This window comes from Marmota flaviventris, chromosome 13, assembly GCF_047511675.1.
Source record: "Marmota flaviventris isolate mMarFla1 chromosome 13, mMarFla1.hap1, whole genome shotgun sequence".
Lineage (NCBI taxonomy): Eukaryota > Metazoa > Chordata > Mammalia > Rodentia > Sciuridae > Marmota > Marmota flaviventris.
In genome coordinates, this window is record NC_092510.1 from 25,912,264 (window position 1) to 25,935,251 (window position 22,988).

Here is a 22,988-nt window from a genome sequence, read left to right on the forward strand (position 1 = left end):
AGACTTGAACTTGTGATCTCCTGCCTCAGCCCCAGCCTCCTGAGTCACTGGTATTACTGGAGTGCACCACCATGCCTGGAAAGTGCTCATCTTTAAAATTCATTGCAATATAGCAGCTGAAACCATATCAATGAACTTTTCAAACTGTTTTATAAAAATCTAATGGTGTATTTGTATATTGAATTGATCTATTTACCCATGGCATGATTTTCTAATATCATGTGTTGGTCATTTGGAAAATATTGTTTCACCAAATTTGTAGACTTTGCAGATGATGACAGGTTTCATTTATATAATACTAAAATAATCACTTTCGTTAATACCACACACGTGTCATCAGAAGAGGCTTTAAATATTAGGAAACTGTTAGGCTCAAAATTGCTAACTCAGTCTTTCCAAAATTATAATTTTTGCTTAGAAGCTTGAATTTTATCATTGGCACAAATATTATCAATTGTTTTCTCTGAAATGACAAAACTGCTCTCTGTTTTCCAGAAAGTGTCTGATACTCTCTTGAACAAGTTTAGTTTGTCTGTCAGTTGTCCTCTCAAGTAGAAATGGTCTTTTATAAACAAAAACAGCTAATTCAGCTCATAAGCCAATCACACAAGTGTCCTTTGCTCTACAGTTTGCAACAGAAATACTTCATGCTTAATTGCAATTTTACCACATGGAATATTAAAAAGTTGTACACTTCAGAATCAAGATTTAAGAAACAGAATGCTTTTCACTGATTTTCCAAAGACATTCTGAAGTACAACTAACTTTTAATTGTTTTAACTACAAGTGGCTGGCAGGAAAAGAGTACAGTGACAACAATACACTTGGGTACTTCTGAACTGATTTGTGTTAACATACCCACGGTTTTATCTTCCATTACTCTTACACCATCAGTGCTAATGTTAATACAGAGAGAAGACAAATGGGCTTTTCATTTTATAAAAGTAGTTTTAGAGAGTATGAGATGGTGGACTATATCTGGGCAGCAACCTTTGCTCCCCGGAAAGGGAGCAGTGAAAGAACATTGAACCAGAGAGGTGGGTGAAAGAGTAAATTCTCGGGCTGGGGTTGTAGCTCAGTGACAGAGTGCCTGCCTCGCATGTGTGAGGCACTGGGTTTGATCCTCAGCACCACATAAAAATAAATAAATAAAATAAAGGTATTCTGTCCATCTAAAACTAAAAAAATAAAATAAAAAGAAAAGTAAATTCTCTAAAGTTCAGTATTGGAGGGCTTGAGAATTGCAGGGACATGGAATTTGATTAACAGAGCAGAAAACAAGAACAGAATTCCTTGACCATGACCATGGAGGAGTTGGGGGAAGGGTCAAAAAAGAAAGAGGGAGAGGAAAAGGAAAAGCTCATAAGATGATTAATTATTATTATTATTATTATTATTATTAAGTATCAGGGATTGAACCCAGGGTACTCAACCACTGAGCCAGGTCCCCAGTCCTTCTCTCTATTTTTTTTTTTTAATTTAGAGAAAGGGTCTCACTAAGTTGCTCAAGGCCTGAGGTGCTGAGGCTGGCTTTGAACTTGTGATCCACTTGCCTTAGTTTCCAGAACTGCTGGGATTACAGGCATGCACCACTGTGCCCAGCTATAAGCTTACTTCCTTAACAGCTGAAAAGAAAAGCAGACCAAGTTAAAATGGGACAGGAACAGCAGAGACAGTGAAGGAGATCACACAGTACATCCCAAATTGTGGACTGAAAGCTGTACCGTCAGGGCAGCAACTTTGTAGGTCTACAGATAGCCAGCTAGAAGAAATCAAATCAACACAGCTTCTCCCCACCCACAGATAGTATTGTCAATAATCTAGAAGGAACTTTAGCGGGATCACTGCTAGCTGAAGGTTATTGAAACCCCCTCCTCCTCACCACAAACAAGGAAAGTAGGGTGGGACCTTATCCAATAGCAATTCACACTTGGGGAGTGCTAACTCCAACCAGGGCTCTCCAGAGTCTCCCCAGGAGCTCCAATAAAAATGGGCCAACTGACACTCTACCCTCATCAAAGTGATAGGTCAAACCCAGGAGATATGCAGTATCCAGGATGAAGGCTCCTGTGCCACAGACTGCCCACCAACAGCCTGACCCACAGGCCCCACAGCTGCAGGCAGTTATCCAGCTCCATGGCACTGTAAAGAAGCACCTGTAGAGTGGGTGCACAGTATCCCACAGCCATCAGTAACACCCTGAATCCTGCTCACCCACACCAAACAGAAACTATCAGTAGACACAGCACCCTCCAAGCACACAGATTCAGGCCCCTGGCTTGATGATCAAACACTGGCTGGTGAGAAAACCATAGCAACCAGGGATGTAGCTCCTGTGCCCCAGCACCTCTATTAGGATCCACAGCCCTGAGTCCTAGAGTTGCCAGTTAACTCAGTTCTCATTCAACTGAAGGAAATTCAGAGGATAAACCCAAGCAGCCAGGAGAGAACCTCACACATACAAAATGGCCGCACATCCCACAAAGGGGCTTACAGAGGAGACACCAGTCACCATCCAGTATTCCCAGATATGAGCACACTTACCTGTGACACAGATCACAGAGGGAGTAGAAACCCTACACTCCTCCCCCAACACAGGTCTCCCAGTGCCAGCTTACAGAAAGCTGTACCATCAGGGCAGCAGACTATAATGCCTGTACCACTGCCACCACCTGCACATTAGAAAATATACGCAGGGTAACCTTCAATGATTTTGTAAGCACTGGATACACAGAGCTTTTCTTCAGTAGAGCATACAAGACTGCATTCCCTAACAGGGAGCGATCTGGCTGCTAAGTCACAGAAAATTGGGGACTATCTCCTCTCACCCAGTAGAAAAATAATAAGTACCTAGACACACCATAGATTGGAGAGGACCTCCTAGAATTGTATCAGAGCTGAGCTGGTATAATCACTACTTCCACACTCAGGGAAACTTAGAGGTAAAGCAAAGAAGTGGTGAGCATCTTCTAAAGGTCCCAAATCCCAAAGAATTCAAATCAGGAAGACTCAATAAGAAATCTCCCCACCTGAGCATGGATTATCATAAATATATCTAATGTGAATTTTGATCTTACAGATAATTTCTTTTAAAATTTAATCGATAGTTATTTCCCTGTTTCTCAATACTGCAACCCTCAACCAATTTGATTATATTTCTTCTAATATTTTAAAGCATTAAATGGAGTCATTCTTTCTATCTTGTTTCCAATGAAACAAAAAATTGATTCTTTGAAAAGATAAAAAGATTGATAAATTCTGAGCCAAATTAACCAAAAGAGAGAGAAAAACCCAAATCAACAAGATTAGAGATGAAAAAAGAGATATCAACACAGACACTTCTGAAATTCAGAGGATCATTAGAAACTATTTAGAAAATTTATACTCCAATAAAGTGGAAAATATAAAAGATATAGACAAATTTCTAGGTAATAGAATGTAATCAAATTGAACAATGATGATACAGAAAACCTAAGTAGACTGATATCAAGCAATGAGATTAAAGCAGCAATTAAAATCCTTCTAACAAAGAAAATCCGAGGACCAGATGGATTCTCAGCCGAGTTTTACAAGACTTCTAAAAAATAAATTATGCCAATCCTCTTCAAATTATTCCATGAAATACAAAGAAAGAGAACACTTCCAAACTCATTCTATGAAATCAGTATCACCCTGATGCCATACAAAGACACATCAAGAAAAGAAAATTACGGAGCAATAGCCCTGATGATTATGAATACAAATATACTTAGTAAAATATTGGTAATTATATTCAAAAACACATTAATAGGATAGGACAAAATGATCAAGTGGATTTCATCCCAGAACTGCTAGTTTAGTTCAGTATATGCGAATCAATAAACACAATCCACCACATAAATAGAACTAAGGACAAAAATCACATGGTCATCTCAATATATACAAAACAAACCAAAATCCTTTGACAATACCCAGTACCCATTCATGCTAAAAAACTGTAGAAATTATTGACAGAATGAATGTACTTTCAACATAATGAAAGCTATATATGGCAAATCCAAGGCCAACATCATACTGAACAATAAGAAACTGAAAGCATTCCTTCCAAAATCAGGAACAAGACAAGGATGTCCACTTTCATCACTCCCATTCAACATAGTTCTTGAAACTCTAGCCAGAGCAATTAGGCAAGAAAAGAAAATTAAAGAATACAAATAGGAAAAAATAAATAAGAAGTTTAGTTTTAGTCAGTGTTTAATTAAGTTAATTAATTATATTTATAAACATTTTTCCTCAAATTCATTATTTTTTGCATTCTATTTATTTTCAAATTATTCTTTTTTGTAAAGTATATTCATTATTTTAGGACCTTTCAGGGATTTTAGGAAATCTATTCTTTTAGTTGTTACAAAAAAAAAAAATAAACTGTCAAGTGAAAATTAAATATGCAGCTAAACTGTCATTCAAGAGTGAAGGTTAAATAATGACCCTTATTTGGAATGGAATTTTTTAATAATTTGATTTTTTTAATGATTCTGAACCTATTCATACATTTTGTTTCTTTGACCCTGTTTTGGCAAGTGATGCTTATGTTAGATAATGGTCCACTTCATCTCATTTTATATATGCATTAGCGTAAAGTTGTTAATAATATTCATTATGTACAATTACATCTCATCATTATCCCCAGTATCATATCTTCATATTTTATTTTTATACCTTGTGCTAATTCCTTTTCTAACTTTTTTATTAGAGCTTTATGATTACACACAGTAGTTGGGTTCCTTCCAGCAAACTCATACATGCATGGAAATCAATTTCAGTTCATGATCCTCCTTTTCCCTCCCCATTTTCCCTCCTGCTTTTCCCCTTCCCCCACTCTATTAGACTTTCTTTCACTTGTCTACTAATTTGTATTTAATTGGCTAACTTTTTGAACTGACCACTTATCCCAATAACTTTTCATCTTTCTTCTTCTCAAATGAAGCCTATCATGACTATGATCTTATTTCTAAGCCCCACTTCAGCTCTATTCCCCAAGTTATACCAGGTGATAGTTAGCTGGCATCAGTAGCTAAGCATTGAATAACCAGCATTAAATGTTTTTTAGTTTTGTAGAGTAATTTATTTTTGACCAATTATTGTCTAAAATATGATTTTAAGTATCCAAATATTTCCAGTTTTCTCCATCTGTTGTTAATATGAACGTATCACCATTATATAGCATCTCCCTTATTCTAATAACATTTTCTCTTTTATATTCTGTTTTGCCTGATATTAATTTAGCCATATACCAGCCTTTCTGTTTTGCTAGTTATTGACCTGGAACATATTCTTTGTCCTTTTGCTTTCACAGTTTCTATGTTCTTATACTTTATGTGTGTCTCTTATGGACAAAATGTATAATTTTTTTTTCTCTGTGTATGTTGCTTATCCAATTTGAGAATGCTTGCATTTAAACCACTGAATTAAAGGATATTGAATATTAAATTGGTATCTTTAGATTCATATATATATATATATGTATATATATTTAGTATATTCTTTGTAACATGTTTTCTATGCATTTCCTCACTTACAACCTGGCTTTCAGTAATTTTTATTTCTTATATTTTATTTATTATTTCATGCTAGTATCTAGTATAGCTTATATTGGTATATGGCTAATTATTTCTACTTTTTAGAAATAATCTTAGATATGTTAGCATATATATTTGTCTTAACATTCACTATAGTCACTTTTCTTAAATTTTACGTAATATAAGAATCTCAAAGATTTTTCTTTATTCACTCTCTTCTGACATGGTATTTTGTCTGATATTTTTGTTCTATCTTGATCAATACCCTTCAAATGAGTCAATATTATTATCTTATATAGTTAAAATTTTTACACTTGTTAATGTTTATCATTTTTAAAATAGACCTTTTCTCTTGAAAGTTATCTTTTTGCATATCTAATTATTTTTGAAATATGTGTTTATGTAATTCCTTCCTCAAATATGTAGTTAATAATTGCCTTCAGGTGTGTTTGTCTAAAAATGATTCAATTTGGCCTGTTTTTCCTTGAAAATTTAGCTGGATACAATTTGGATTATAGGCTATTTTCCCTTGCAATTTTTTGGTATAATTACTTTATCTTCTGATTTCTCATTTGGTTGAAGCTTGAAGATCTGTTCTTGGACTAACTTTTGTTTGAGGGGATTTCTTTTTCTTCTGTTACAGTTAAGATTTTCTGAAAGTCTATGTTACAAAATAGATTGAGTAGAGGAGCACATTTCCTTTTATTACACTCAAAAGTAATTGTGATGTTAATACTTATTCATAACTATTTTCATCTCTGGAAAATAATCACTCTAATTCCTTTTGTTCCTATTCTCTCTGTTTTGTCTTCTATGAAGTTCCATTAATATATGTTGAATTTTCTCTCTGTATCCCTCATACATGTTAATCTTTTATTTAATTTTTGTGTTGTTTCTTCTTTAGTCTCTGCCTGCTGAGTAATTTCCTAAGAGCTATATTCCTTTTAACAAATCCATTGTTGTGTTTAATCTGCTGTTTAAACTTTTCATTGAAGTCTTATTTCATAAATATGATTTTTTTCGATTTCTAAATAAGATCTGTCTGTACTTTGTCTATAAGGTCGTGGTGTTAACCTGTTTTGTTGTTGTTGTTGTTGTTGTTTATATAATCTTTTCATACATTAATTCTTTTATATATATTTACTTCATTGTCTCTAATATGCGACATTTTTAGAGGTCAAATCTTGCTATTGGTTATAACTAGTATCTTTTGCTTAAGGTGAATTGTTTTTCCTGTGTGTGTGTGTGTGTGTGTGTGTGTGTGAGAGAGAGAGAGAGAGAGAGAGAGAGAGAGAGAGAGAGAGAGAGAGATTGGATAGTGAGCTCACTTTTAACTAGGGAGCATTGAGTAAGATCTTTTGAGTTATATTGGGGTGCAGCCTTTCAGAGAAGTTTTTTATGAAATTTTCCAGTTGGCCCCTGGCAATTGTAAGAGACACTTTGGGCAGTTTACTTTCTTAGAATGTGAATTCCATAGTAAGAGCTTAAACTTAAAATCACATGATAGTAAGACTTTGGTTTAAAAATCTTATGGGAGATTTCCATATCACCTTACAAAGAATCTTCTTTTGACAAACATTTTCACTATCTTTATGAGCCAGCAATGGGTAGTTTCGTAGCTCTTTCTTTCTCCTAAAACCACATGCATTCAAAGATCCCAGATCAATGTGCATTATATATTTTAAATTCTCCAGCTTTTCAGAATAAGTCTTCATCTTTTTTCTTGTTCTTCATATTAAAAAAAAAACATTCAGAAATCATATCCTGCTTTACTTCATTGCTTAATGACTACTATGCTTATAAATAATGACTACTTCACTTGTAATCCCAGCAACTCGGAAGCCTGAGGCAGGAGAATAGCAAGTTCAAAACCAGCTGAAGCAAAAGCAAGGCTAAGCAAGTCAGTGAGACCCTGCCTTTAAATAAAATGCAAAATAGGGCTGGGGAAGTGACTCAGTGGTCGAATGCCTCTGAGTTCAATCCCTGATCCCCTCAACACACACAAAATGACTAATGTCCTCAAAGTTTGATTATACATTTTAAAAGATGTTTACTATTTTTATCTGCAATATGTTTTATAATTGTGGCTTTTCACATTAATTAGTATTACATTTTAAATAAATGAAATTTTAGTTTTAGTCAGTGTTTAATTAAGTTAATTAATTATATTTATAAACATTTTTCCTCAAATTCATTATTTTTTGCATTCTATTTATTTTCAAATTATTCTTTTTTGTAAAGTATATTCATTATTTTAGGACCTTTCAGGGATTTTAGGAAATCTATTCTTTTATTTGTTACAAAAAAAATAAGGGTCATTATTTAACCTTCACTCTTGAATGACAGTTTAGCTGCATATTTAATTTTCACTTGACAGTTTATTTTTTCTTCAGTACTTTACTTTGAAAACATTACTTCATTTTTTTCTGGCATCTATTGTTGTTAATAAAAGTTTGCTATCACTGTAATTGTCATTTTATTATATAACTGTAAAAGAAAAATTAAGATATAAAATTGCTTGCATAGTGAAATTCCAAGTTTCTAAAACTATATTTGCAAGCTTTATTTGCTATCAAAATCCTAAATTCTGATAGTAAGAGTTCAGAGAGCAAGGGATATCTATTATTTGAATTAACTCTATTTCCAGATTTTAAATTGTAGATATTTATACAGTACTGTAAATATCATATAAATATATGTCAAAGAACTTCAAAGGCTTAACACAATAATTTTACTTTGAAGATATTTTACTTTTACTTTGTGAGACAACTACTTGAATGGATCTTTATTGTTAGATTTCATGTTGAAGAATGAAAGCCTCTACAAGTTCAAAGTATTTTAATAGATATCGTGCAGTCTTTAAACTTATTCTTTTGAAGAAATTACTGATTATACAAAAAGTTACATTTTATATTATTAAAATTTTATTGGATGTACCAAACAATATATTATGATCATGAAAACTTAACTAATAAATGCATAAATATTTCTTTTGCATATTCCCTGCAGCTTGTTAATAGTGATCTGAGTGCTCAGTTGTATGTACCATTTCTTTTTATTTTTAAAAGATTTATAAGTTTTATACAGTATCACTTCTATAATTAATAATAACTTACATAAATACATAATAACCCTTGTATATAACATTAGAATATAATGTTATTAATCATATAATTAAATTATGGCAATAGGAAAGTAGTTTTTCTACAAATATTTTCCTTTCTCACCTAAATCAATGCAGGCTAGTCTACTGCTTTGATAGTGCTTCTACCTATGCTAGAAGTTCATAGCCATTATGAGCCCCTTTATACAAATAGGGTGTTGAACCCCTGTGATATACTCACTTTGACAGGAGTAAAACATCAAGAATGAAGGGTCAGCATGGATCAGCAGAGAAACTTGTTTGGACTTGTTTGGACTTTGCAGTAACTCAGTGACTTTTTAGTGCTGGTCACAAGATGACCAGAGAGTGTGTCTATGTTAGATAAGTGGATGATGTAACCTTTTTGAGTGTGGATGATGTAACCTTCTAAGTTGTGGTCATAGGATGATAAAGTAGTCAGGCAGTATGCTTATGTTAGATAAGTTAGGTATGAACAACTTGTAAAGTATATAAGCGCGGGGGAAACTCCATGTAATTGCTCACAACTAACTCTCGTCGCCTGAGAGTAAGATCGTGCAGTTGTGTGCCAGCCACCTCGTGTATTGCTTTGTGTGGTGTGCGAATAAACCAGCATTTCAAAAGGCAATCGAGTTCATGCTTGGTGTTCGCGTACGTCGCGGTCCGGGGTCCAGTGCAGATATCCGGAAGGGAACTCCTGGTAACCAGACAAGGCTGAGAAGCTGCTCGTGACAGTTGGCGTAGTCGGCAGGATACGGAAGAAGAGCTCCGGAGCAGGTAAATATAACCCACATGGCAATGCACAATTTCTTCTACTGAAAACCTAGAATGACCGTGATCGTCCGGCGTCTAGGTTGAAGGTGGAATGAAAGGGGAGTGCCCCCACCAAAATCCTTAGGAGGACGGTGGTCCCTGTGCATGGGGTGGCTTAAGGAAAGGATAGAAAATTGGGCACTATATAGCTGGCATCAGGGAATAAGTCAGATACCTTATAAGATAGAAACAAACGGGTTTATTGCTTGGAAAGTTCATATAGCTAAACTGAGGATCCTCTTAAAAATAGCAACATGGGCTTCAAGGAAGTAATAAAAGGATTTAGGCAGAAATGTAGAATAGGAAAAATAAAGCTCGAGCAAAAGGAATTAAAATCTCAATCGCCATGGCGAGGTATTGAAAGAATTGTTCAGGCAAAGATGCCTGAGTTCCAGAAAGGAACCACAGTTGAGGTAACATTAAGTAATCCTCAGACCGTCAAGCCCATAATGGAACGGGCTGACAAGAAAGAAATCCCGGGAATATTATGTAAAATTATAGATGATATAGATGATGACAGGCTAAGAGGCAAAAGGTTAGTAAAAGAAGCCCTTAAAAATGGAAGTAATAACCCATTTTTGAAAGATATATTGAACCAACTGGAAGCTCCTGATAAGGCCAGCATGCCAGTTTCAGTAATTAAAACATCCACACCCGGACGGGGACGCCCAGATGGGTTGGAACAAGTTATTGAAACTAGGGACTTAACTAGACCTGAAATGGTTCAGTTAAGGCAAGATTTTTCACAGAAAGGTCAGACCGACGGAGACTTTTTGTTTACAATTCATAGTAAGGGAGGCGAGTCTATAAGACTCGCAGGCAAGGAGATGCAGGTGGTTAATATCCAGAAAGACAATCCGAGTGTTGCGGACACTTTAGCAAAGATTATACAAGAAGAACCTGACAGGGTACGCACACTTTGGGATTGGATTGCAATAGCCTGGGCAGAGGCCATCCCACATATAGATTGGGGTGTCTTTGAAGGCCAGGTACAGTGGAAGAATCCCAGTGAAGGGATTAAGATAGTAAAGAAGTTAGCTATTTTTAGCAAAATTTATAATCAGTTTCAAGGATCCCCTTTAAGTGCTCACTTAACAGCCGCGCTTAGGAGAATAATTATAAAAGGAGCACCAGAACAGCATAGAATGATGTTGGCAACCATGCTAGCTGGAGCCAACACCCTATGGGATGTAGTTGAGTTCTTAAAGCAACATCGAGAATTACAACAAGAGCACAAAATGTCATTTCAAGCTGCAATGTCATTTCAAGCTAAAGCCCGAAACCCAGTCTGCTTTCCAACAAATGGCAACGGAAATATTAAATGCTACCAGACAAATGGGAACAGTCAATGTTTCCAGACAAAAAACTTCCGTTTGGGAGGCCCGCCTGGCCAGCGGAGCCTCCCAAGAAACAGAAATATGTTGGGAAATGGCAAAGACTGGAGAAAGGTGCGACCAGGACAAGCCTGGACACAAGGAAATGTTGCTGTAAACAACAGACAGATAGGAAGCAGAATGAAGCCACAAAGGCCGGTACCGCGAGGAAATCAGGTGCAGGGCCAAAGAAGAAGGTTTGGTTTAACAATGCCAAGGTTTGGAACGCCCAGATGGCAAAACAGCCAGACACCCGGCCGTTCATACAATTAAAATTTATAGTTGATAATCAAGAATATACAGACTCCTTCCTGATAGATACGGGAAGCGAGGTAACAATAGTCAGAGATGATTTTGTAAATAATAAACCAGCTAAGGAAAAAGTTATAGTACAAGGAGTATCTGGACATAGGGCAGAAATGAGAAAAAAATGGGTAACATTTAAAATATATGATTTGGATTATACAATACAAGTGTTGGTAGGCAAAGTTCCACATGGAGTATTAGGAATTCAGGAAATCAGGTTATTATATGGTGAATGGTTACCTTTGAAGAGATTAAAGTGTTTTGAAACAAAAATTTTAAGTCAAGTAAAGATTGATCCAGTAAAATTGCCCCATATTCCACCAGTGTTTACTAAACAGTATCCTATTAAAGGAGGACATGAAGAGATTAGCGCCACAATAAAGGAAATGTTGGAAAAAGATATAATAGAAAAGGCATCATCATTTAAATATAACAGTCCAGTATGGCCTGTTATGAAACCTAATGGCAAGTGGAGATTGACGGTAGACTATAGGAATATAAATAAAGTAACCCCCTCTATGCCAGGTACTCTTCCAGATGTAGAGTCTATTTATGCTCAAATTAGGAATTTTTCACCTACTTGTTTTTGTGCTATAGATTTGAGTGATATGTTTTTCGCTATCCCATTAGATATTAAGAGTAGAGAATTGACTACATTCACTTGGGAATCAGTACAATATAGGTTTAAGAGGTTACCACAAGGATATAAAAATAGCCCAATTATAGCACATGTAACTTTACAAGAAACGTTAAAGGACTTTCAAGACAAAGGAACTACTAAGTTATGGTCATATGTGGATGATATATTAATTGCTGGGAAAGATATGACCGAGTTAAATAAGGTAAAGGACGAGGTAGTTACATTATTGAAATCAAAAGGATGGTCCATCAATCCTGATAAAATTCAGGGTCCAGCCACGTCAGTTAAGTATCTGGGGGTGGTGTGGACTACAGAAGGACCTAAGGTTCCGGATGCGGTGATAGATAAGATTGTGGCTTTACAGTCACCAAAAACCAAGACAGAGGCTCAGCAGGTGATGGGCATTTTGGGATATTGGAGATTACATATTCCATATTTGCAAATGATTCTGGCTCCAATACACAGGGTATGCAGGAAAGCTGCGGACTTTGTATGGGGACCGGAACAGAAAAAGTCATTAGATTTAGCTAAGGAATATGTTCAGACATATACCCAATTGTATGTACCTCAACCTGGTGAAGAAATTATAATTGATATAATATATGCCAATGACTTTGGAAATTGGGGCATATATACTAAAAGTAATGGTCAGACTAAACCAGTTGGGTTTTACTCCAAAAGATTCCCTTTTTCCGAAAACAAGTACTCTTTCTTTGAAAAAACAGTGTGGACAGCTTATACGGCGGTACAGAGCCTAGGTTTTGTTTTAACTAATAGAATAGTTACATTAAGAACTCAGATACCAATTTTGGATTGGGTACGAACTAAGGAGGAAGACTTTAGAGGTTTACCTATGGAACAAAAAGTGTTGAAATGGAAATGGTATTTGCTAACTATAATTAATGATGCAACAGTGTCAGGGAATAATAAGACATTAAGGTTATCAGAATTAGTTTTCGCTCAGCCTATGGTAGAAGTACCGGTAGAGGTTAAACAACCAAAGACACAACCTATTGGAAAATGGGGGGCAGTTGCTTCTCATAAAAATGCATGGTTCACAGATGGATCAAGTAAAGTAGTAGGAAATGTCACTAAATGGAAAGCTGTGGCATATCGACCAAGTGATAAAAAGATCTTAGTGAAGGAAGGCTCGGATGCCTCAGCACAGTTAGCAGAACTCTGTGCAGTAAGATTGGCCGTTGAACAATCTATCCATGAAAAGAAAAAGTATATACACGTTTTTTCGGACTCATGGGCAGTTTGTAATGGTATTGCCATATGGTCTGCAAAGTGGAAGGAATCTGATTATAAAATTAATGGAAAAGATGTATGGGGAATACATATTTGGAAATTTCTTGCGGAGGCACCTATACATGTAAAGATAGCGCACGTTGATGCTCACACAGGACGTACAGATGAAATATCTAAATTTAATGATGTGGCAGACAAATTGAGTAAATTTGACTCCGAAGGGCTAAAATTGGTGAATAAGGCCCCTTGGAAAATATTAGATAGAACAGATACAAAGATTCGGTTGAAACGTGACCCAAATTGGCATATAAAACCTCCTGAATTGAATGCTGATATTTCGGATGATGAGATCCGACAATTGCATAAGGAATTAGGACATACTGGAACACATGGAATGTTCCAGTGGTTTCAAGGAAGAAATATAAAAGTCACCTGGGGAGCATGCAAGCGTGCGATATCTGGATGTGAATTATGCGCATCCTCGGTACAACGTTTCCGGAGGGATCCACCCCATAATAGGCCGTCACCAAGAGGATTTAATGATAATTTTAGTAGACAAAATTGTGTACAGAATCCTCTTCATGCTGTATATTTGAATGCCTCTCATATGCATCTTGAGGTGAATAATACGTGGCATAGGTTTGATAATCAGTCCTGGCAACCTGTATTGGTTATCACACCCAAGGATATTTTGAATAAATACTTTTATAATGTCACATTTTTGCAAATAGATTATACTTATAATGGATCCAAAGGAGAATCTTCAAAGTGGCCTTATTATAAATGCCAAGACTGTACCTTTAAGTTTTATGATAATTTCTTTGGGACTTTGATTCCCGTGTTTAATTTGAGTGATGACAAAATCAGAGTGAATGTCCATAATATGTCAATCCCGATGGGAGTTGATTCTAATTATGTGGACACTAAAAATGTTAGTTTAGCTATGGAAAGATCTATTTGCAGATGGTTTCCACATTCATGGCAATATGTGATTGGTATTCATAGGTCTATTATGCATAATGATTCCACGTACTATGATATTCCTCTTGATGTAAATATAACTGGAAATGTTTCCAAACATTATGAAGGTGGTAATGTTGTATTAGGCAATGAGGAAAAACAAACGAGGGATTATACTTTACATCCAACAGTATATTCTCTTGCATTTGTACCACCAGATTTGGATGAAGTTACTTTAGTGAATTACAAAACAGAAACTTACCTGGTAAATGCTGATGACTACTGGTCATTGAAAACTGGGTGCCCTAGAGCACAGCTCTGGGATACTATAATTAGATACCATGTGGATGTAGCAGATAGAAGAACTCTGAAATGGTGGTTGACACAAGGAATGGATTTCTCTACTTGGTCTAGTAAAATGTATCCAGGAAAATTACCTTATTACTGGTATATGTTATTGCCAGGAAGTGAAAATGAATGGAATCTTTATGATATTGTAACACATGATGTTTTACATAATAATACTGATGTGTTTGATGCACATGCAGGTAATCATATTATATATAGTACAAAGATGGATATGCAGAAATGCTACATGGAACCGACCTCTTTGAATCCTTGTTTAATCTATAGAGGAGGATTTGATGAAACCAAGGGATGGGTTACTGCCCATTTCCCAAGAGCGGTCCTCTTCCCACGCAAGGAAAAGGACGGTAATTTTATGAAGACTTTAGAGGCTCCAGGATTTTTACCTTTATTACATCAGCCAGTTAGATTTTTGATACAACCACAAGTACAGCCAATTGTGTTACGATTGTCTGTTAGTGATTTGTTGAAAGGTGAAACTGTATGTCCTTCTTTTGAGTCTACTGTGTTGCCAGATTTGTTTTATTCAGTTCAAAGAAATGCAGCAGGACGAAGACCTTTGCAGTTCGCAGCGATTGGCGCTTTCCTGGCCGGAGCAGCTTTGGGGGCAGCGATCGCTGGAGCAATGACGGAGGAACTTCGAGTGGAAATTTCAGCTCTTCGAGGACTTCAGAATAAACAGAACTTTGTTATCTCACAATTATCTAAAAATCTGCACTCCGCATCTTTACTTATGGAAAGACTTTCTGCAGAACAGGAACTTTTGAAACATCATGTTGAGTCACTAAGTAAGGTAATTGAGACTATGGATGCATCATGGAATGTACGTATGAAACAATTGGAGGCAACTCAGGAGTGTGAACATCTGCAAGCAATGATCACCGCGGGATTAGAAGAAATAAGACTGTTATTTAGAACTGGCATAGGCATGGAAACTGCATCAGCTATAACCATATTAGATCCTACAAAGGATTCTTGGTGTGAAACTGGTGTTTGCATGATTAATTTATGGCAAATGTCGACATCTAAGGTTGTAATAGGATATCCAACTAAGGCTATACCGAAGAAAATTGGTAAAGATTGGATAATACCGTTTGATAAGTTTTATTGGTTAAAATGGAACAATATGTCATATTATGTGCCTAGTGAAGCCACTTATGCTATAGGTAAAACAACTATTATAGCATATGATCTTTTCTCAGATGAACCTAGGACTTCTGATATAACTATATCTATGCCTCAGGCTACTTTGTTAGATCTTGGGAATTTTAATATGTTGTCTTGTTATCCTGAACCTTACATGGTTCGACGATGGCAAAACATTTCTTATAGTGATTCTTTAAGTTTGAATGCTGGTTGTCATGTACATACTAATGTCATGATGATGGAACATATGAATCTAACTGTTAAGAAACATCTATTTAGGTCTAAGGATTTTACTGCTACGCAAAACTTACGAGTCCTGACTCAGGTGGTTTATATGTCTAATCATACTTTTGGGCTACATTCTTTTGTACCCCAACCACCTCTGTCAGAAGAATATAAAAAGATGATGAAAGCAACAGAGGCAGCCAAATCCGTTTATGCTTCATTAGGAAAGGAAATTGAGACAGTACATAATCAAACTACTGAACTTCTCCAAAGATTTTCAGGTGAAACTCATAAAGTTAAAATGTTAGTTGATTCTGGATACTTGATTCCGCGTGACTTTCAGTATACTTACGATTGTAGTTTTCTTTAGAAAATTAGTTCATGCAGATGTTAGTTGCATTATGAGATGGAACCCTTTCCATTGGCTTAAGGAAGGATTGCTATATGTATGTTGTTTTGTATTATTTGTATTATGCATTAAGATTTGTTTAAAGATTAATAAGTCTGCAGGAAAGAAAACTTACATTAAAATGGATAAACTTCAACATTACAGGGACCATGAAGCGAAAGGCACTAAGAAAATTAAATCCAAGAAGGAGAAGGACGAAAAGATCGAGGAATTATTCTGAACAGTTGCACTACGCAAATTGTCATCTTTGCATTGAATTTCATGTAAATACATGGTTTTCATATAGTGCATATACACTGTTTGGTCAGGAACGTTTTTCTTTTTTATGTAGATTAGTAACACTACGTAGTGGACCATGGTGTCCGCTGGATAAACATCTAGAGGGTATTGTACCTTCTTTATGTGTGTTTTTAAATCATGTCTGGAATTGTATTCCTAATATTAATTCGCACTGTGATGTTTATTGTAGACATGATATACATTTGTGTGTTAAGGCTTTATTTGGATTGTTCACTGAAGTGATGAAGTCTGATCATGATTTATTAACCTTACAATCTAATGCAGGTGCTTTTTATGTTAATGGACTTATTTCGCTTAACTATAATAGATCATTATTATTTGGTGATGATTTGTTGTGTAGAATTAATTCACAATGCAGACAAAGGAATACATATGTTCCTAGATCTTTATTTGACATTTGTTTAAGAAACATTTGTAAGCCTTACTTTATTAAATTATGGACTTATGTGGATTAACTATGTCTGTGGACCAGATAATCATCAAACGGATATTAGGACGCAAGCTGAGGAACGACCTATTGTTCAGGAAGGACCGGATGACTCCAATTCCGATATTCTCTGAAAAAGATGTTAATTACCCATTTATGATAGTTCACAATTTGGTGATAGATTTATTGCTAGTAAAGGATTTGGATTTGGACCTTTATTTACGATTGAAACAACTTTTCGTTCCGAGAGTGAAAGCTCCCTTCTGCTGTGAGTTTCGTGCTATGCTTTCATCCTTTTCTGCACTCCTGTGTGGTCGGTGGCTGCATGGATGCCGTGGATTGCATCTTCCAATCTGAAGATTGGTTCGAAGGGTTGCGACAGCCCATACGTCTCCCCGAGGACGGGCAACTTCCGAATGGACGACCTAAGACAGGGGACCGTACTTGTCGCTTTGATACATCGGCACCAGCAGTACCCTCGGCACCTCCGTATCAAGGGGGTGGAATGACAGGAGTAAAACATCAAGAATGAAGGGTCAGCATGGATCAGCAGAGAAACTTGTTTGGACTTGTTTGGACTTTGCAGTAACTCAGTGACTTTTTAGTGCTGGTCACAAGATGACCAGAGAGTGTGTCTATGTTAGATAAGTGGATGATGTAACCTTTTTGAGTGTGGATGATGTAACCTTCTAAGTTGTGGTCATAGGATGATAAAGTAGTCAGGCAGTATGCTTATGTTAGATAAGTTAGGTATGAACAACTTGTAAAGTATATAAGCGCGGGGGAAACTCCATGTAATTGCTCACAACTAACTCTCGTCGCCTGAGAGTAAGATCGTGCAGTTGTGTGCCAGCCACCTCGTGTATTGCTTTGTGTGGTGTGCGAATAAACCAGCATTTCAAAAGGCAATCGAGTTCGTGCTTGGTGTTCGCGTACGTCGCGGTCCGGGGTCCAGTGCAGATATCCGGAAGGGAACTCCTGGTAACCAGACAAGGCTGAGAAGCTGCTCGTGACACACTTGGACCATGTCATTTTGTGGAATCTATTCTTTACTCTTTCAGTTACATAACTGGTATGTTACCACCTACCTTTAATTACTTATCATCTCTGTGAGATTCAGATTCTTGTTCTCCCACTCCACTTCCCTGATCCTGGGATAAAAGTTCTGTATAGGTCATCCTGGTCATTTTCCATACCTATTTACATCCTTTCACAATCCTCTTTCAGCTTCTCTCATTATAGGATGGCATATTATGCATGAAACTATGTTATCAACCAATTTTTAAATTAAATGTTTTTTAACAATTAAACTAAAGAGAAAATTGCTTCATGTTTCTGTATTTTAAAAAAGTCATAACATCTTAAATTTTGAAAGTGTTCTATCTTTAGTAAATATATAAATGGGGGAGAAAGATTTCATTTCTTGTTAACATTATGAAACTTCCCATTTTTCTTTTTGCCAAGGTGAACTGATGTAATCCAGGATTTTGTTCTTTTCAAGAGAAGATGAGCAACTTTATAAGAAACCTCAAGGGAAAGGGGGAAAAAAAACTTATTGTATAACAAGTACAGCTTAAGTAGCTGATATTTTTACATGAGGATTTGGCTCAATATAAGGAAAAAGATTTTACAGACCCAAATAGCAATCTTAAATCCTTCAAACTGATATGGGTGCTTTTGAACATTAGAGATTCTATATGATTCTTTTTAAAACTAGGCAAAATTGAATTTTGACATCTAATTTTTTAAATATTAAACTATCCTGAGAGAATATCAAACAATTATTCCCAGACTGTATATATAAATCTGAGTATTCTCAATCTTCTATTCAAAACTGTTTATTATTTTGATATCAATGGTAATATTAGAAATGAAATATCTGGATTCCAGTTTGGCTTTTGATTTAGTTGTTATACGTTCTTAATCTTTCAAGGTGTTTCTTTGGAAGGGGATTTTAATGTTTAACTTGACTTCTTTATGTCATTACTGTGAGGGGGACAATCAGGTAATGTATGTAACAATGCATTGCAAGCTTCAAAACACTGTTGATTCATGATTAATTTCAGACATGACATGCTTCCCTTATGAAATCTTATGTAACAAAAATACATTCTCTTCACATCAACTACTTCTATTTGACCAATAAAGTTTTGTTTCATTTGGCTTGATTATTTAAACATTGATTTTCTTACTAGAACTATTAGCTTCCTTTCTGGTGGGTCAAGGGGCTTTTCCTGTAGCTTTCACTTTTCTGCTTTCCAAGTACCAAGATAACCGGTAATCATGACAGTAACAGTTAACCTCTACTATGTGCTAGGGGTGCTTCAGGAACTGTGTGTGCTAAATGCCTCTACAGGCATTATTTATTAACTTTCAAAACCAATCTATGAGATTGATACTATAAATACTCATTTTTATTAAAAGGAAACTAAAATTCAAGGAAGTTAATTCATTAATTTAGTGAGGCTGCACTGGGTACTAAATATATACCAAGCATTGAGCTCAATGAAGGAGAAAGAGCAGTCAACAAGGTAAAAAAAATCCTTTCACCTATTGGATTTATATTATGGTTAGAGAAAGAGAAAACAAAGAGATGAGTCTATTTCACTATGTAATAAGTGTCCTACAAAGCATTGAAACCGAGTCTCTTTTTTTAAAGAAGTTGGAAATCTTTCTGAAGAAGTCACAGGGATTTCACCTGAACATTAGGAAGGAGACAGTCATGTGAGGAAGGTCAGCAGAGAATACATTGAGCTGAAAAGCAGTAAGAGGGAAGGTCTTGAGATGGGAATAAGGATCATGCTGAAGGAGTGATGAGGACGATGGAGAGATGTGGACAGAATTAAAAAAATGTCTTGGAGGTGGAATTGAAAGGTAAGGGTGAGGAAATGAGGTGAATCAAGGGCATTTTGGTGGTTCATTTCGAATAAAAAAGTAGGTTGCTGGTCTTCAAGGATGATGGAGAGGCTGGGTAGTTTTGGAAAAAGTACAAAATACTTTTTTTACTTGTAAGCATTTTTTATTGAGGTAAAATTTATATTAATAAAATTTACCCTTTTAACTGCAAATGCCATGATTTTAATCTATTTTATTGCTGAGTAATGCATTGGAGAAGATAATTCTAAGTGAAGTTAGCTAGTCTCCAAAAATCAAATGCTGAATATTTTCTCTGATATAAGGAGGCTGATTCATAGTGGGGTGGGGAGGTGGAGCATGGGAGGAATAGATGAACTCTAGATAGGGCAGAGGGTAGGAGGGGAGGGGAGGGAGCAGGGGGTTAGCAAGGATGGTGGAATGTGATAGATATCATTATACTAAGTACATGTATGAAGACACGAAGTGGTGTTAACATACTTAATATACAACCAGAGATATGAAAAATTGTGCTGTATATGTGTAATAAGAATTGTAATGCATTCTGCTATCATTTATTTTAAACATCAATTAAAAATTAAAAAATAAAGACAATGTAGTTTTAATTAAAAAAATTACCCTTTTAGTTATTTTTTTTTACTATATAGTTTAGAAGCATTATATTGGTTCACATTGTACAATCATCACCACCAGACATCTCCAGAATGTGTTCGTTTCTCAAACTAAAAAGCAGTGCCCACTAGACAATAACTCCCCATTACTGCCTCCTTGTGGCCTCTTCAGCTACCATTCTCCTTTCTGTGACTATAGATGTGGCTACTTTTGGTACCTCATGAAAGTGGAATATTACAATAATTTCCTTTTTTTGTGTGTGACTGGTTTATTTCACTTAGCAAAATATCTTCAAGTTCCATGAATATCATAGATTTTGCCAAAAGTCCTTTCTTTTTTTCTTTGCTTTTTAAAAATAGATTTCTTTTTTATATATCAAAGTTATAGCAATGTTATACAGCAAGTATAGAGAATTTTCATATGTTCTCTTATACACACACACACACACAGCCTACTATCTATTCTCCCACCAGAGTGGTACATTTGTTACAACTGGTGAAACTAGGAGTTAAGAGTTACCTTTAAACTTGGTTTATCAGGAGGACTTTAGCAGAGAACAGGCAGTGGATACATGAGATAGGTAAGTTGTAACGTAGCTTAAAAATAAGAGATATAGTATTTGAAGTTAAGGTCTACATGAAATTAGCCAGAGAGTATGTAAAAGGAAGAAGAGAATCTAGAATAAAATAAATAAATTTTTTAAAAAATCTGTAGTTCTGGGGCTGGGGATGTGACTCAAGTAGTAGGGTGCTCACCTAGCATGTGTGAGGCACTGGGTTTGATTCTCAGCACCACATAAAAATAAAATAAAGATACTGTGTCCATCTAAAACTAAAAAATAAATATTTAAAAAATAAATCTGTAGTTCTGTAGTATTCTTATTTAAAAGGGCAGCAGAGACCAAAGAGATAGCAAAAAAGAAAAGAAAATTAAAAAAAAAAAACAAACAAACAGAGTAGAAAGGCTTCCTCTAGTAGAGAAGAAAGCCAGGAAGTCACAGGATACCAGGGAAACCAAGAGAAGAAACACTCCAAGAAAGCTGTCATCAAATGTAGCAGATGTCAACAAGAGGTTAGTCCAGTACAGTTTAGAAGGGAAGTTCCATTGGATTTGACAAAATGTATATTAAGAGTGAGTCAGACAAGATGAAACCCAATGGGATAAAGGATGGATGGTCAATTTGCCACAAGGTACATAGCTAGGACATGGAAGAATCTGAATTCCAACCTAGTAAGGTATCTATCCCCTGGGACAGTGCTTTTAACATGTTTGCAGTATAACCACTCAGAGATCACTGAATGGTGAGCATACCAATGGTAATGTTCTTTGAATATTAGTACTAGCTACAACATATAGGTCATTTCTTTAAACAAAATACTATTTTGAACAACCAGAACATGAACTATCTCACCTCCTAGTCCCAGTTTGGCTGTGTTCTTTTCTGACAACTGCAATTCTGTTTGTCATCCAGGAATGTTAGAGTCTGTAAACAAGTCAAGATGGTGCCTGGCATTTTGCCAGAGGGAGGGGTTTGTGAAGTAACACCAGCGAGCCATTAAGTGTGGAGATTCCTTATTGGTTGACTGCTGTATCTAGTTTATGTTAATTAAGATAAGCTGTGTGGAATGTATATATACCCCTCCTGTCCTACAATAAACGGCTCCCCCTCCTGCTGTATCAACGTACACAAGTTGTTCGTCACCCCCGGTTATTTTGCTGCAGCCGGACTGTGGCAGATGGTGACCCATACGGGAGCCCCGGGGCACTCAGGGGCAAGTGGCGAAAAAAAAAAAAAAAAAAAAAAAAAGCTTCCAGTCCCTAGATAGGACAGGAGCAAATCTACTCGTCCCTAGGCAGATAGTGCGAGAGGAAAAATTGCCATTTTGAGAAAATGGAAAAGATTGATACAGTATGTTTGTGTCTTGTTTTGTCTTGAAATGTTGTATTGTCTTTGTGACGAAAATATGGAAGGGGTGTTAAGTAAATTACTAAGGGAAGAAGGCACCCCAGTGGAACCAAGAGCACTTAGGGCATGTGTTGATGGAAGCCCAGGAACTCTAGTCAGAAAGAAAAAGAAAGTTCAAAAGAAGAAGGATTATCAGGAAAAAATTTGCAACAAAAGGCTATTACTGAATACTTTTTGTTACCGGAGGGTGTGTGAATGGGCAGCGGCTGCCACGTGCGCGAGCCGGTCATGGCGCAGCAAGGACTTTCCAAGCAGCGGCAGCCGGCTCTTCCACTCCCCTCGCCCGGGGAGCAGGACACCACTGCGAGAGCCCAAATCCAGACCTGACCTGGAGGCACAGTCTCGCAGGCTCTTGCTCCCTGTGCCCAGTGGCAGTTTGAGTCCGGGACACTCCCCGGACTCTCCCCAGGGCCATCTGGGGCTGCCCCGGATGCTGCAGGAAGACGGCCCTTGTCCCTGAAGTTTGATCGTTTCCAAGGCCAGTAACTACAATGGTTCTCCCACACCTGGAAGCTAATGAGTAATGAGCACTATTAAGGCTTATTTCAAATGTAAAAAACCTTGATATAATGTACTAAATTGTTCAGAAGGTTGTTTTCTTAGCGCCTGCTGGAATACTACAGGATTTTCTTTAGCATCAT

The 22,988-nt window shown here is 36.3% G+C and overlaps 1 long non-coding RNA gene across 1 annotated transcript; it reads left to right on the top strand.

Annotated features, from left to right (window-relative positions):
- The first annotated feature begins 8,913 nt into the window (after nucleotides 1–8,913).
- Nucleotides 8,914–17,804, top strand: LOC139701557 (uncharacterized). The gene is made up of 2 exons (XR_011704084.1): nucleotides 8,914–9,456; nucleotides 16,313–17,804. It is a non-coding gene; the product is annotated as an uncharacterized lncRNA (long non-coding RNA).
- Nucleotides 17,805–22,988: the final 5,184 nt, after the last annotated feature.